The following is a 12,628-nucleotide window of genomic DNA, read 5'->3' as shown; positions in this document are numbered from 1 at the left end:
AGAGGAAAGGACGCGGTGATGTTTTGCTAAGGTATCGGAGAGTTGCCACTCCCCACTAGTCCCCATTGGAGCACCCGCGCAAGGGTGTACCTCCCCCTTGATCCGCGCAAGGATCAAGTGCTCTCTACAGGTTGATTCTTCGACACTTTGTCACGGTGAATCACCCACAACCGCTCACAACTTGAGTTGGGTCACCCACAAGCTCCGCCGGGTGATCACCGAACTCCCAATCACCACCAAGCCATCTAGGTGATGGCGATCACCAAGAGTAACAAGCATGAACTCTCACTTGACCACGATAAGCCTAATGAGAAGGTGGATGCACACTTTGCTACTCTCGATCTTCACTAATGAGGTATCTCTTTTGGATTCTCAAATCTCAATCACCTTACTAGGACCTTGCTCTTCTTGGCACTCTCTAAGGTGTTTCTCAGCTGTTGGAATGAGCAAAAGTCACCCCACACATGAGTGGAGGTGGTATTTATAACATGGGCTGAAAAACGAACCATTATGTGCCTCTGCGGGGTGACCGGACACTCCGGTCATGTTGACCGGACGCTCCAGTCAATACACCCCGAACTCCAGGGTTTACAGTGTGATCGGACGCTGCCAGCATCCGGTCAGCACTGACCGGACACGTCCGATCATGATTTACCCTCTCTAGAACCTTACTAGAAACAATCGAATGCTGGCTCTCAGCGTCCGGTAACTTGACCTTCCAGCGTCTGGTCACGCCGAACGATTTCACCTCAGTCAAATAAACTGACCAGACTCTGCGCCAGCGTCCGATCAGTATTTGACCCTCCATTCACTTCCAACTCTCGATCATATGTGAATGAAGTTTGCTCCATTGGATCTTAGGCATATGTAGGATCTACCTAGTGCTAGTTTTAACAAGTATGCACCACACCTAACTCACTAGACTCACCTAGGTCATGCTATCCATCCATACCCCCCTTAATAGTACGGCCAAAGGAAAAACAAAGTCCTAAACTACTCTAAGTGTCTCTCCAACTCCAATCGACACTTAGAACTAGTCATCCTTAACCTTGTCGTCCATCCTTTGAAAACTGAAACGATTTCCATCGTAAGGGCATGACAACCATGATTGCCCAATTGATCTCCATTACCATGACCAAACTCAATTGTTTCTGCAAAACACACGTTAGTCACAGTAATCACGTATTGTCATTAATCACCAAAACCCAACAAGGGGCCTAGATGCTTTCAACAAGGAAACATGTCCGTGATGGACTATGTCAACAAGTTCAACCACTTGTCACAGTATGCTGGGACTCATGTGGATACAGATAAGAAGAAGAGAGTCTGTTTTTACTGCGGCCTCTCTTGCATCTTGCAGAAGGAGTTATATACTTGGAACTATCAGACCTTTGGGGCGATGATAAACGTAGCTATTGCCAAGGAGGGCTTGCAGCGTGACTCGTAGGTAGAATGGAAGCATAAGCGGGTGGCTACTGGGTCTTCTAGTCACTCCCATGCCCAGAAAGTACAGGTTGTTAGGTAGGTGCCCTATCAGTCTTTGGGTGGGCATTCGTTTCGACAGCCTCAGCATACTTTTTAGGCTCCTTCCACATAGTATCGTGCACCTACTCAACAAGTGTAGCCTCAACAGCCCTAGGGACAGTAGGTCCCACCTCGTCTAGGATAGGGGAACAAGCCTGGTGCTTGTTTCAAATGTGGCAACGAAGGCCACTATGCTCAGGAGTGTTCGCAAAACCAGCTGGCCTAGTCTGCTTAGCCTTCAGCTAACTCCAGGCTAATCAAGCAGATAGTTATCAAGAAGAAGGTGCCCATCAACTGATCTAGATAGGTTAATTTCACGGAGGCTGAGGAAATATTGCAAAATGAACCGGTGATGGCTGGTATGTTCACCATTGATTTCCATCCAGCTTATGTGTTGTTTGATTCTGGTGCATCATATTCATTCATGAGCATGGGATTTGCACACTGGCATAATATACCTCTTATGGCTATACCTTTTGCCTATAGAATCAGTATTCTAGGTGCGTAGTTGTGTGTTAATACTCGGATAGACACAGTAAGCTTAGTGCTAGCCACTCACACTTATCGTCTCTAGTTCATGGTGTTGCCTGGGCAAGGCATTGCTATAATTCTAGGAATGAACTGGTTGCGTGTATATGGGATAGTCTTGGATCTGAAGTAGAGAGTTGTCAAGTTACGACTTCCTTCTTTTGAGGATAGGATGTCTCTTCTTGTACCCTCAGATCCAGCCTTACCTATTGCCGCTCATGCTAAAGCTTCTCTTGATCTTGACTCTATTCCGGTGGTATGTGAGTTCTAGGATGTTTTTTTGAAGATCTACCTAGGCTGCCACCAGACAGAGATGTGGAGTTTTCCATTAAGTTAGAGCTTGGTACTGCTCCTATCTCCCAATGCTCGTACCGCATGGCTCCAAAGGAATTGGTTGAAATGAAGAAGTAGTTGGAAGACTTATCAGAAAAGGGCTTCATCTGTCCTAGCTCTTCACCATAGGGTTGTCCAGCCATTTTTGTGAAGAAGAAGGATGGCACTCTTTGGATCTATGTGGATTCCCGCCCTCTCAATGCGGTAACCATTAAGAACAAGTATCCTTTACCTCGTATTGATACTTTGTTCAATCAACTAGCTGGGGCCAAGGTGTTCTCCAAGATTGACCTTCATTCAGGCTATCATCAAATCAAGATTAGACCGCAAGATAAACTAAAGATAGCTTTTTCTACTAGGTATAGGTTGTATGAATACCTAGTCATGTCTTTTGGTCTCACCAACGCTCCTGCATTTTTCATGTCCCTAATGAATTCAGTCTTTAAGCTAGAGTTGGACAAGTTTGTAGTGGTATTCATTGATGATATTCTGATATATTCCAAGAACAAGGAAGAACATGCCTAACACCTTCGGATAGTATTGGCTCGATTGAGGGAACACAAGCTGTATGCTAAATTCAGCAAATGTGAGTTTTGGTTGGATCGAGTGCAGTTTTTGGGGCATGTTTTGACACCTGACGGTATTTCTGTAGACCCTAGCAAGGTGCAAGATGTGCTAAATTAGAAGTCTCCCAAATCAGTGCACCAGATTCGTTAATTCCTTGGTCTAGCTGGATACTATCGACATTTCATTCCAGATTTCTCCAAGATAGCTCAGCCGATGATCAAGCTACTCCAAAAAGAAGCCAAGTTTGTTTGGAGTCTAGCCTGTGAAGAAGCCTTCCAAGCTTTGAAGAACCTTCTTACCATTGCTCCTGTCTTGGCCCAACCAGATATTGATAGACCTTTTGATGTATATTGTGATGCCTCGAAGATAGGGTTGGGATGTGTGCTTATGTAGGAGGGGCGTGTGATAGCTTATGCTTCACGCCAACTAAAAAAGCACGAAGTGAATTACCCCACCCATAATTTAGAGCTAACTGTTGTGGTCCACGCTCTAAAAATTTGGAGGCATTACTTGTTGGGCAACAAAGTACACATTTTTATAGATCATAAGAGCCTCAAATATATTTTTACTTAGTCTGAGTTAAATATGAGGCAAAGGAGATGGTTGGAATTGATCAAGGATTATAACTTGGAGGTACATTATCACCCCGGAAAGGCCAATGTGATAGCTGATCCTTGAGCTGAAAGTCACATCAGGTTGACGAAGCACCTTTGTCTCTCAACCATGCAGAGGTGCTGGCTCACATTGCCTTGGTCTTAGAATTAGTTGAGCAGATTATTATGGAGCGAAGGCAAGACACTTTAGAATTTCCTCACATAAAAAAATTGATTACTGAAGGGCGTGGTCCTCAGTTTAGTATTGATGAGCAAGGAGTAGTGAGGTACAAGAACTGAGTGGTGGTTCCTTCAAATGAAGAGCTTAGAAGGGAGATTTTGAATGGAGCTCATCATTCAAAGCTGTCTATCCATCTTGGCAGCAACAAGATGTACCATGATTTGCGCCACTTGTATTAGTGGTCCAACATGAAGCTGTACATCACCAAGTACATCACAGAGTGCGACACTTGTGGGAGAGTTAAGGAAGACCACATGCGTACCCTAGGATATTTGCAGCCCTTGCCCATTCCTGTTTAGAAATGGGAAGATATTTCCATAGATTTCATTATGGGTTTACCCTACACATCCAAGGGCTATGACTCTATTTGGGTCATTATGGACCGTCTCACTAAGTCTACTCATTTTCTCCCAATGGACACAAGATATATAGCCAAGATGTATGCCTAGATATATTTTGATCGAGTTATGACCCTACACGGAATTCCCCTTACTATCATCTCTGATAGAGGGTCAGTTTTTGTCTCTTGTTTCTGGGAGCAACTACAACAATGTCTTGGTACTCGTCTCCTCAGAAGCTCAGCTTATCATCCACAAACTAATGGCCAAACTAAAAGGGTGAACCAGGTGCTCGAGGATAGGTTGAGAGCTTATGCCATTTCTTTCCCTAAAAAGTGGGATGAATGCCTAAAGTTAGCCAAGTTCTCTTACAATAATAGCTATCAAGAGAGCATTCGTATGGCACCATTTGAAGCTCTGTATGGAAAGAAATGTAGGACACCACTTAACTGGGTTGAAGTGGGAGACTGTGGATACTTTAGGCCTGACTTCATCAAAGAATCTTAAGAGCAAGTCAGCATTATTCAAAGTCATTTGAAGGCAACTCAAAGCTGACAAAAAGCTTATGTGGACAAATGAAAATGGCCTTTGTAGTTTGCAGTTGGGGATTATGTGTACCTCAAGGTGTCTCCTATGAGAGGGGTGCATCGGTTTGGTGTCCATGGCAAGCTAGCTCCTCGATACGTGGGTCCTTACAAAATTTGAAGTAGTGTAGCCTAGTTGCTTATCGTCTCCAACTTCTAGATATTTTATTGGTGGTACATGCTGTGTGCCACGTATCTCAGTTGAAGAAATGTTTGTGGATGCCTGATGAAGCTGTGGAAATTGAAGGGCTTCCCCTCCAACCTGACTTGACGTATATTGAGCATCCCGTCAAGATCTTAGATGAAAAGGAAAGAGTGACAAGGAACAATGTGGTGAAGTTCTACTAGGTGCAGTGGTAGAACCACTCGAAGGATGAAGCCACGTGGGAACAAGAGAGCTATATCTTGAAGCATTACCCCCGCCTTCGCTAATTCAGATAGGTAGTTGTTTACATTGAAATGTAATTCTTATCTCTTTTTCCACACTAGACACATGAAATCTTGGGTCAAGATTTTGTTTTAGGGGGTAGATTTGTAACACCCTCGATGTTACATTGTACAGTCTTTTGCTAAAACACTACATGAGCATCATGTTTATGTGATAGTGTATGTAATATAGTGTGTAAATCTAATTCTGTGACCCGAAACGTTCATTGGAAACGTGAAACGAAAGTTACATTCAATGTCGCGTTATGTCACTTAGGGTTGTAAATGAATTTTTATTAAGCGAAAATGCTATAGAACGTATATATAGAATTTTAATAAAGTTTGTAGTACAAACTTCTTAGGTGATGATGAAATACTTGAGGTCACAAAAAAAATTTACTAGCTAGCATAGCGAATAGCTTGGAAATCGAATTCGCCGCGAATCCGATCGGGACTTAGTCAAATTTCCTAAGTTGGGAAATGCTTTGACGAAGCTAAGTTCGGCAATTCTTGTAGAAGAATTAGGTTAAGTAGTGGTATGGTCCTAGGGCTTGTTTTAGTAGCCTAACATGCCATCTCGAGTGTAAAATAGGTGGTTTAGCAATTGAAGCATCGAGTTGGATTTTTGGTGCGCTTTAAAAATCATGCATGGCATGTTACTGCCGGTTTCAGCGTCTGGGCGTGGTCACCATGCCTCGGCCCGGTGTTACCGCTCATCCATGTGCGCACACACATGCACCACCACGCGGGCTCTGGATCACCGCTACCGCGCTCACACACACGCTCACGCATGTGACTAACGCGCGCACTCATGCTCACGCCTCGCTCGGTGGGACGCTGGGGGCCAGCGAGCCTAGCCGCTCTACCACCGCTGCTATCGACGTCGCCAGCATGCGCATGTGTCTCTGCATCGCGTTGTCACCTTACGTGCGCTCACATCACTTGCATCGAATCATCGCTACCACTATTGAGCACGTCCGCTGCGCCATCACATGGCCTGGCTACCATCGTCTTGCAAGTCAGGTGGTGTAGTCGCACGTCGTCGTGCAGCCTAATACATGCACATGGAGCCATCATCCGCCGTGCTATTGTCCTCTTCCATTTAGTGACTGTGCCACGCCATGCTCCTATCGCAGTCGCTTTGAATGGCGTTGCGTTGGCTAGCCGAGCCACGCCAAGGCCAACTCGCAGAGCCTGGCCCCATCCGTGTAATTGCACATGCCTAGAGCTTGAATTGGAGCCTAGCTTCGTGTCAATCCTGCCACTCCTGTAGTGGTACGGTGTCGGGCTTCAATTTGAGGTTTCTGCCACCATCGACCCCCTTAAGACCAAAAGACGTCGTCCACCTAACTGGCCTCGCACCGTCCACCTCTGTCCAATGAACCATGCACCCAACTAGCTCTAGGGGTTAGCTCGCAATTGGAATCGATCCGACAAGCTTTCATCCTCAAGTGAGGTACTATGGAGCTTTTCCCCCACGGCGGTCTGCCATGGCCATCGGGGTGGGTGCTCGGCCTAGGCGTCGTTCCTTGCCCCTTTGTCTCAATTGAGCGGTGCTTTTGCATCTTCTTGATTTGGTTGCCTCTCCTATGAAACAGCTTCACTAGGAGTGCAGCGAGTCGCTGAGAACGCCACCGCCATGCTTGCCGTGAACTAGAGCAACCCCACGCACATGGCCAACCACCTTGCCGATCCTCGTGACTTTGTTCCAGGCAGTCCTTCATGTCTCTGGTGAGGCACCTCTGCTCCTAGGGTAGACGGTTGAACTAGTTGAGATCTAGGATCACCGAGACGCGTTCACTGCTATCGGCGAACTAGGTTTGATGCCATTCCCGTGGCCAGCGTGTTTGGGTGTGGTAGCGATTCAAATAGGGTTCCTGTATTGTTTCTCGTAGCCTATGGGTGGATAAAGGGTATCTGTAGAGGCGTTGGGCTAGGTGTTTTTGTTGATGCCGGTGTTGCCACGGCTAGACCCTGCCACGATGCACCCCGCCACGGCGCATGGCCACGTCTTCGTGCTACACCATTTTTTATGTTTGATACCTCGATCGGTTGTGCTTTGCACATAGAGTGTTATGGTTTTGATGGTTGGTGTCGGGGAGGTCCGTGCTCGCTGGTGTTTGGCTAGAGATGCCGCGGCCTTTATTAGTTTTGGCCAAGGACCATGAAAAATAGGAATTCGAGTAAGGGCAGGGTGCTAGATGCAAATCCATGACTTAGTTAAATAGTGTTTGAGTTAGCTTCGCAAATAGGAAAGAGAACGGGGGCTCTTTAGCAAAAGAGCCAGCTCATGCGCGGGCTCTATCGTGGGCCGCGTCCGCGCACCGTGTGCGTGGGCCGCGTCGGTGGCTCGTGTTTGCACGCGCTGCGTGAGCGTGGGCCGAGCTGCGATGGGTCGTGCCAGGCTGTTTTGCTTTTTCTTTTCTAATGAATTAGTTCATGCTTTTCTAAATTAAGTTGTGAACTGATCTTTGATAATTAGTATAAAATTATGTAAGTATCCAAAAATCGTAAAGTAAATTTTGTTAGTCTCCTAAATTCATGCTCTAGCTATTACTATATTTAACTCGTACAGTTTTGTGGTGTCCTTAAGGTTACTTTATTTATTGTAATATGCTTGTCGTTATTAGGATTATTTAGAGGAAGAATTTTCGTGATGAAATGGTAGAAGTGCTAGCTTTGAAAATTTTACAGCAGACTCATAACATTATTAGGCACTCACTGTAATTTTTGTAGCCCTAGAGTAGGTTGTTAAATAGAGTAGCTAGTACTCCTTGTTTTATCGTATATAGAGTAAATTGATATTAAGAATAAGAATGCCTTTAGTTGCTAAGTTAATGTATGAAATGTCTCATACCTATTTAGTGGAAATGATAAGTAATGTAGCATCTTAGTCGGTAGAGCTAGTTTAGTAGCTTGACAGATGTATTTTTATTTTAAGAGTTGCTGTTGTCGTATTACTAAGTGTTGCATCATCATTTCATGCATGTAGATAACGAGTTGGTAGAGTTCGTTCCTATGGGCAAATAAGAGTTCGAGGAGATCATTGAGGAGTACGAGGAGGAGATTCTCATATAGGAGGGAGCCCTGGAGCTATTCGTTGCTGACTCTGTTGACACACCGCTTGCCCAAGGCAAGCCCTAGTGCATAACCCTTATTTTGAATGATCACTTGATATATATGATGTGCATTTAAGTTACAGGCATTTTATAGAAACTACATGCATAAATATATCTACCTATGAGTCCTACTAGTATAGGTCAAGTAGCTGCTATGCTCAGGATGTCGGTAGCATGAGTAACCTGTCATTACTCACAATAGGTGATTATTCTCACTCATGATAAAATGGTGGAAAGAAAAAAGGAGACTAGGCAAGGATATGGTTTGGGTATTGGTGGGTGTAAGAGGTTGTGTCTTACGGCCAACGAGGCATAGCTTGGTTACACTTGTTCCCTGTCTGTGTCGATTAAGGACCGGCCGTTGCAATGGACACTAGGCAAGTCACAGACTTATTATCCCGAGCACATACTTGGATATAAGTGCAGGGAAGACTTGTTGCTCTCTTATCGTGGGTTCTAGCTCTTTCTGGACAAATTGCTTGGAGGCAGGGATGGTGGAGGTCTAAGCATCGCACGGAGTCCAGGACTTAGGAGCGGGGGCTTAGAGTCCAAGTTTGGACGAGGACCTAGACCCTATGATAGGAGAGTGATGGATTGGTCTAGCTTGTGCCTAGGGTACAAGCGTGGCGTGTGTTTTGGGGTACCTAGCTGGGCACATTGATTCACGAATCGCTGGGCAATTCAGTACAGCTTGTCTAAACTCTAGCACCATAGTAAGAACTAAAAGATGAAAGGAGAAGAAATGGAACTGTTGCTCAACCCTTGTTTGAAAGTAGAGCAGGTGCTTACATAGAATGGCTAGATAATGAATTAATCATGATTACTAATAATAACATAAATAAGGATTCACTATTAGTATTGCTTTCTGCAAAAAAGAAACAAACAAACCATAAAGCTTATCATATTCCTTGGAGTCAGAAAATTATTCCCACTAGTCGGATAAGTCATGCGAGTACATTGTGTACTCAGGGTTTATTTACCCCTGCTACAGGTACTGCTTGAGACGTAGCCGTTGTGTGAAGGATTCTTCTGGTGGGCACAGACGGATCCTTGCTTATTATCGATAGATATTTACTTGATGTTTATTTTCATTTCGCTATCTAATATTCCACACTCTGACTTTGGTAATGTAATAATACAATTTTTAAGAACTCTGGATGGATGAAGTTTGTAACTCATTCTCATTATTGGATCCTTGGGGGGAAATGTGGATCTTTCAGGCTCTCCCTTGGGGTGTGCCCAACGGAACCCACTCGATGTAGCATGCTCTCGGGGTGCTTAGTGTTAGTGGAAGACAAGCGCCTCTGTAAGTACGTTATTTTGGGTGGTTCTACCACAGGACTGTTCGTCGGTCACTTCTACTCAATGCTCACTTCGTCGCTAACCAGTTGGTTAGGCTGCTTGGTGCTCTATTCTTCACCAACCAACTGGTCGGATTGTCCATCGCTTCATCGTTAGCTACGCTGGGGTCTCACCAGCTACGCTGGGGACTCCTCGGTGTTCGGGTTCTTCATGCAAGAGTTACCAGCTAAGCTGAGGACTCCCTTGGTGGTTGAATCTCGCTATGTTCCATCGGTGTGCTATCAAGCTGCTCCATGTTGTTTGGATCTGGGTGCTGATCTTGGGCAGCATGTTTGAGGTCTTGATACGCGCATGTCAGATGATGTCAACAATCTCTCAAACTTCTTTTCTTTGACCCCTACTATAAGATTCATTCTTTATCTTCCAGCAAGCGTGGGGACTAAGTGGCTACACTTCACTTAGCGGTGAATGTAGTGCTTATTTCTTGATTTACCCTCCTTATTGACGGAGTCTAAGTGGCTACACTTCTCCTAAGTGGAAGAATTTTCAAATTTCATCTTGAGCCCCTTACATCCTTCTAGCAAGCCTTACTTGGCTAAGTCCGAGGTCTCCTAGCCAGTTAAACTGGTCGACATCAACTTTCATCGCCTAGGTCACCAGTTAAACTGGTCGACATCAACTTTCACCGCCCAGGTCACCAATTAAGCTGGTCGGCTTCAACTTCCACTACTCGGATCACCAGTTAAACTGGTCGACTTTACGTCAAACTGCTCGAACTTATTCAAGACAGCGTTGCTCAAAGGATACAAGGCACTCAGAGACTAGTTGTGGGGGGTATGGCCCCCGATATCTATAAGACAAGACATGGGCCGCACCATCAGAGGTGGACCAACCTATAAGATCATGGCCTATGATGCTCAGCTCTGGTCGGCGTGCACCGTAAGGCAATTAGAAGAATCTTGAAGATAGAGAAGGATCTGTTCGGATATGATAGATGTCTTATTCCTTGTAAATACTTAACATATAACCGAATCGATCTAGATCTAACCGTCTTGTAACCCTAACCCCTAGACTATAAGGCGGGCAGGGACCCCCTTGAAATCATCTCAAATTCAATACAATACAACAAAGACATAGGACGCAGGGTATTACATCGATAAGACGACCCAAACCTGTCTAAATCGCCGTCTCTACGCCTTGTGTCACTATCCGGTTCCTATCACGCGCACCTCCACCGATCAATCTACCTTCGTGGAATATCCCTCGGAGGACTACCGAGCATCTTTTATCGACAATAGGTCATTTAATGCTCCATCTTGCGCCCTGTGTCGCTTATGCTAAAATTTGGTTTATGCTGATGCTTATGCTGAAATATTGTGAGAGAAAACACTATTTCATAGCTAAAAAGTAGCTCAAGCCAACAGGGCATTGTAAAGGAGGCGTGCCACACATTTTTTATTTTTTTACAAACATTTGCTGGCTTGTGCGGTGGTGTGAGGGGGAACCGGTGAAGGGATAAGGCTGTTGTGGGCGCTGACCGAGCCTACACCTATGCTTGGGACCCGTGTCAATAGGCCAGCGACACACAATGTTACCATCTCAGAACGACACACATTAAGGGACAGAGGGAGTAAGTGTTTACATATGCCAAACAGGGATGTCTTTTTCAGTTTTTTTTTGAAGAAATAGGTTTTTCCTGAATTACATAGTACAACACAAACGTTAACAACACGCGTACTCACCCCCTATGAGCACCTTCGAAGGACTGAGCGGGTAGATCTTGAGTTGTCGATGGAGATGTCGCCTACCACTAAAAACATAGCGCCATTAAATCCTAGAAGAAATCTTAGAAAATGCGAACACCTGTGCAAGTCAAGAACTTGTACCTCGGTGGGCAGGTTCGACCATAAAGAACCTAACCAGTTGGTGTGGCTTATCAAAGTAAATTGATTAAACTCATTATAAAAAGCAAATAAAAAAGGCATACGATGCAGGCACACTGAATTACCATAAACTTCTTCGAGAAACTAGGAACTCAGACAAAGCTTCCTCGATGGTTGACAGAAATACAAATATCATTCAACAAAAAAGAATAATTAGTTAAAAATATAAGCATCTAAATTCTTTTCAAAAATATTGATAGACACAGAAATATTGTTCTACAAAAAAGAATAATTAGCTAAAAATATAGGCATCTACTAACAACGATGTGGCGCGTCCGGACGCTAGCCCCCATCCGAGCATCAACTGCTAAGCCTAGCTCGCCTTTTCTAAAAAAAACTGCCCCGCATGCAACTCTGCGCTTGCACCTTCGCCCCCGCATGCTACATGCAACTGTTGCGCCTGCACACCCGCCCTGCATGCTGGTGCACCTACGCATGCAGTTGTGCGCCTCATGCCTGCTGATGTCCGCCTCGTGCCTCCTGATGCGCATGCAGGTGGGGACCCCACGCCCGCTTTGTTTACCGCTCATGTGGCGACTGTTGCGCCTACGAGGACCGTCTCCGCATGCGCCCACTTCCTGCGCCGGCTAATGTTGCAACATGAAGCACTTCTGCAACATAGTCTAAAACATGTGAAATATTTGCAACATACGTTTACAACATATGCAACATCCAGATAAAACACTTGCATCATATGTCCGAAACATATGAAACATTTTGAATAGATGCTTGCAACATATGTATATAGCCACTGAAACATATACAACATCTAAATAAAAAGACTTGTAACATACGTTTAAAACAGACAAAACATTTGAAATATATACTTGCAACATACTGTATAGCCATTGCAATATATGCAACATCTAGATGAAACATATATAACATCCAGATGAACACACACGCAACATCCAGATGAAACATATGAAACATATGTCTAAACGCATGAAACATATGATTGCAATATGTGCTCATCTACTTGCTGCACGAGGCGCGAGGCGCGGGATGTACGTGGCGCGAGGCGGGTCCAATGCGACCATGCGAGGCACGAGGTGCAGGGCCGCACAGCGTGAAGCGGGAGGCACAAGGACGTGTGGCGTGAGGCGGATCTGGTGCGACCGTGCAAGGCG

The sequence above is a fragment of the Miscanthus floridulus genome, chromosome 8 (assembly GCF_019320115.1).
Source record: "Miscanthus floridulus cultivar M001 chromosome 8, ASM1932011v1, whole genome shotgun sequence".
Classification (NCBI taxonomy): Eukaryota; Viridiplantae; Streptophyta; class Magnoliopsida; order Poales; family Poaceae; genus Miscanthus; species Miscanthus floridulus.
This window is presented reverse-complemented; position numbering follows the sequence as displayed.